This window comes from Schistocerca gregaria, chromosome 5, assembly GCF_023897955.1.
Source record: "Schistocerca gregaria isolate iqSchGreg1 chromosome 5, iqSchGreg1.2, whole genome shotgun sequence".
Classification (NCBI taxonomy): domain Eukaryota; kingdom Metazoa; phylum Arthropoda; class Insecta; order Orthoptera; family Acrididae; genus Schistocerca; species Schistocerca gregaria.
In genome coordinates, this window is record NC_064924.1 from 73,545,159 (window position 1) to 73,549,963 (window position 4,805).

The 4,805-nt window shown below is 43.4% G+C and overlaps 1 non-coding gene across 1 annotated transcript; it reads left to right on the plus strand.

Moving 5' to 3' along the window:
• Positions 1–4,262: 4,262 nt before the first annotated feature.
• Positions 4,263–4,381, plus strand: LOC126274282 (5S ribosomal RNA). The gene has a single exon (XR_007550108.1). It is a non-coding gene; the product is annotated as a 5S ribosomal RNA (ribosomal RNA).
• The last annotated feature ends 424 nt before the right edge of the window (positions 4,382–4,805 follow it).

The following is a 4,805-nucleotide window of genomic DNA, read 5'->3' on the forward strand; positions in this document are numbered from 1 at the left end:
TCCACGCAATCAATCTCCTCCCGAGTGGCCTCTGTGGGCTGTGCGCAGCTGAGGACACGATCGAACACCGCTTTGTGTGCCCCCAGTTTAAAGAGGTGTGGGATGCCACCTGTGAGATGTTGGCGTTGATCAATAGGACCACCCCGCGTGCCATACAACCTTTGTATGTCCTGGTTCCCGACTGGCGGCCGTATCCTGCCACCAAGAGAAACGCTACCGCGTGGATCGCATCACATGCCGCACATGCGATTTTCTCTCTCCGCCTCATGGATCGCTTGCAGTTTTTGACGTATCTTTGGGACTATTATGGACGGGAGAAACAGAACCCGCAGTGTGTTTCCAATTGTTGTTGTTGTCTTCAGTCCTGAGACTGGTTTGATGCAGCTCTCCATGCTACTCTATCCTGTGCAAGCTGCTTCATCTCCCGGTACCTACTGCAACCTACATCCTTCTGAATCTGCTTAGTGTACTCATCTCTCGGTCTCCCTCTACGATTTTTACCCTCCACGCTGCCCTCCAATGCTAAATTTGTGATCCCTTGATGCCTCAAAACATGTCCTACCAACCGATCCCTTCTTCTAGTCAAGTTGTGCCACAAACTTCTCTTCTCCCCAATCCTATTCAATACCTCCTCATTAGTTACGTGATCTATCCACCTTATCTTCAGTATTCTTCTGTAGCACCACATTTCAAAAGCTTCTATTCTCTTCTTGTCCAAACTAGTTATCGTCCATGTTTCACTTCCATACATGGCTACACTCCAAACAAATACTTTCAGAAACGACTTCCTGATACATAAATCTATATTCGATGTTAACAAATTTCTCTTCTTCAGAAACGCTTTCCTTGCCATTGCCAGTCTACATTTTATATCCTCTCTACTTCGACCATCTTCAGTTATTTTACTTCCTAAATAGCAAAACTCCTTTACTACTTTAAGTGTCTCATTTCCTAATCTAATTCCCTCAGCATCACCCGATTTAATTTGACTACATTCCATTATCCTCGTTTTGCTTTTGTTAATGTTCATCTTATATCCTCCTTTCAAGACACTGTCCATTCCGTTCAACTGCTCTTCCAAGTCCTTTGCCGTCTCTGACAGAATTACAATGTCATCGGCGAACCTCAAAGTTTTTACTTCGTCTCCATGAATTTTAATACCTACTCCAAATTTTTCTTTTGTTTCCTTTACTGCTTGCTCAATATACAGATTGAATAACATCGGGGAGAGGCTACAACCCTGTCTCACTCCTTTCCCAACCACTGCTTCCCTTTCATGCCCCTCGACTCTTATTACTGCCATCTGGTTTCTGTACAAATTATAAATAGCCTTTCGCTCCCTGTATTTTACCCCTGCCACCTTTAGAATTTGAAAAAGAGTATTCCAGTCAACATTGTCAAAAGCTTTCTCTAAGTCTACAAATGCTATAAACGTAGGTTTGCCTTTTCTTAATCTTTCTTCTAAGATAAGTCGTAAGGTCAGTATTGCCTCACGTGTTCCAACATTTCGACGGAATCCAAACTGATCCTCCCCGAGGTCTGCATCTACCAGTTTTTCCATTCGTCTGTAAAGAATTCGCGTTAGTATTTTGCAGCCGTGGCTTATTAAACTGATAGTTCGGTAATTTTCACATCTGTCAGCACCTGCTTTCTTTGGGATTGGAATTATTATATTCTTCTTGAAGTCTGAGGGTATTTCACCTGTCTCATACATCTTGCTCACCAGCTGGTAGAGTTTTGTCATGACTGGCTCTCCCAAGGCCGTCAGTAGTTCTAATGGAATGTTTTCTACTCCGGGGGCCTTGTTTCGACTCAGGTCTTTCAGTGCTCTGTCAAACTCTTCACGCAGTATCGTATCTCCCATTTCGTCTTCATCTACATCCTCTTCCATTTCCATAATATTGTCCTCAAGTACATAGCCCTTGTATAAACCTTCTATATACTCCTTCCACCTTTCTGCCTTCCCTTCTTTGCTTAGAACTGGGCTGCCATCTGAGCTCTTGATATTCATACACGTGGTTCTCTTCTCTCCAAAGGTCTCTTTAATTTTCCTGTAGGCAGTATCTATCTTACCCCTAGTGAGATAAGCTTCTACATCCTTACATTTGTCCTCTAGCCATCCCTGTTTAGCCATTTTGCACTTCCTGTCGATCTCATTTTTGAGACGTTTGTATTCCTTTTTGCCTGCTTCATTTACTGCATTTTTATATTTTCTCCTTTCATCAATTAAATTCAATATTTCTTCTGTTACCCAAGGATTTCTAGCAGCCCTCGTCTTTGTACGTACTTTATCCTCTGCTGCCTTCACTACTACATCCCTCAGAGCTACCCATTCTTCTTCTACTGTATTTCTTTCCCCTATTCCTGTCAATTGTTCCCTTATGCTCTCTCTGAAACTCTGTACAACCTCTGGTTCTTTCAGTTTATCCAGGTCCCATCTCCTTAATTTCCCACATGTTTGCAGTTTCTTCAGTTTTAATCTACAGGGCATAACCAATAGATTGTGGTCAGAGTCCACATCTGCCCCTGGAAATGTCTTAAAACTTAAAACCTGGTTCCTAAATCTCTGTCTTACCATTATATAATCTATCTGATACCTTTTAGTATCTCCAGGGTTCTTCCATGTATACAACCTTCTTTCATGATTCTTAAACCAAGTGTTAGCTATGATTAAGTTGTGCTCTGTGCAAAATTCTACTAGGCGGCTTCCTCTTTCATTTCTTAGCCCCAATCCATATTCACCTACTATGTTTCCTTCTCTCCCTTTTCCTACACTCGAATTCCAGTCACCCATTACTATTAAATTTTCGTCTCCCTTCACTATCTGAATAATTTCTTTTATTTCATCGTACATTTCTTCAATTTCTTCATCATCTGCAGAGCTAGTTGGCATATAAACTTGTACTACTGTAGTAGGTGTGGGCTTCGTATCTATCTTGGCCACAATAATGTGTTCACTATGTTGTTTGTAGTAGCTTACCCGCATTCCTATTTCCCTATTCATTATTAAACCTACTCCTGCATTACCCCTATTTGATTTTGTGTTTATAACCCTGTAGTTACCTGACCAGAAGTTTTGTTCCTCCTGCCACCGAACTTCACTAATTCCCACTATATCTAACTTTAACCTATCCATTTCCCTTTTTAAATTTTCTAACCTACCTGCCCGATTAAGGGATCTGACATTCCATGCTCCAATCCGTAGAACGCCAGTTTTCTTTCTCCTGATAACGACATCCTCCTGAGTAGTCCCCGCCCAGAGATCCGAATGGGGGACTATTTTACCTCCGGAATATTTTACCCAAGAGGATGCCATCATCATTTAATCATACAGTAAAGCTGCATGTCCTCGGGAAAAATTACGGCTGTAGTTTCCCCTTGCTTTCAGCCGTTTGCAGTACCAGTACAGCAAGGCCGTTTTGGTTAATGTTGCAAGGCCAGATCAGTCAATCATCCAGACTGTTGCCCCTGCAACTACTGAAAAGGCTGCTGCCCCTCTTCAGGAACCACACGTTTGTCTGGCCTCTCAACAGATACCCCTCCGTTGTGGTTGCACCTACGGTACGGCCATCTGTATCGCTGAGGCACGCAAGCCTCCCCACCAACGGCAAGGTCCATGGTTCATGGGGGGAGGGTGTTTCCAATTATGCCCGATTTTTAGATGTCCCTTTACGGACCGCATTTACCAATTTACATATTTCTCTTCGGCCGTGATTATGTACTCCCCATTCCACTGTTCATTCTGGTGGGGTGTGCGGAATGGTACATTGTTCCTTTTTCTTGATGTCTGACAGTAATTTGTCTCACCTGATCGACTTTTCTTCCGCCATTTTGGGCGGTTGTCCTTAGGAATGTCCCTTTTGGTCTTCTCTCCTAGATTTGACGCTTGTTCCCTACTGTCGACTTTTACCTTTTTTGCGACTATTGCCAGAATGTCATTGAATTGTCCCTGAGAATGTGAGACGGTGCTTGAAGGTACTTTGTGTTGATGTGGTTGCCTCCTGGGCACGGAAATCAAACTAATCGAGAAGACGAAATATGTTTGCTGCTGCCGGAATTGCGTGGACTTCACCAATTCCCGCGCGACAGACATGTTTGGCGTGTTTCGTTTGGGTCGTTGTTTGTGTTATTTTTGAGAGTCACTTTCGTTTCGTTCTTCATTCCTCACGTTACTACCACAAATGTGCCACCGAAAACGGCGATTGCGTGTGTTGGGAGGAGTGGCGAAGCCTTCTTCTGCCGTGCGGCTACATTATAAGGACGCCAACGGCCATACCATGTTGAATACACCGGTTCTCGTCCGATCACCGAAGTTAAGCAATATTTGGCCCGTTTAGTACTTGGTTGGGTGACCGCCTGGGAACACCGGGTGCTGTTGGCTCCCTTTCTTCTTTTAAATTTTATGTCACTACACCTGCCAGCCCTCTTTTCATACAAACTCTCAGGTGCGACAAAGATGCTTCCACATGCATATTAAACTACTGTATTAAACGTAAGATGCGAAATTACAGTAATGAACTCAGTTTGAACAAGAATGCGCGGAGGAAGAGTGCTAGGAACTCGTTGAAAATAACGAAACACTGCGAATCGACACATGTGCTCTTGAAATGCGTCAGAGTCTACTGTTTTGTAGGAGCGCTAAATTCCAAAAACTAACTACATTAAAAAAACCTTTTCCCGTCCGACCACCGAAGATAAGCAACAACGTTAGTATTCGGATCGGCGACCGCTTGGGAAATCTGGCTGTCTTCATTTCTTGCTTTCTTGTCGCTACCCCTGCCAGCCCTATTTTCATGCTACCTTTC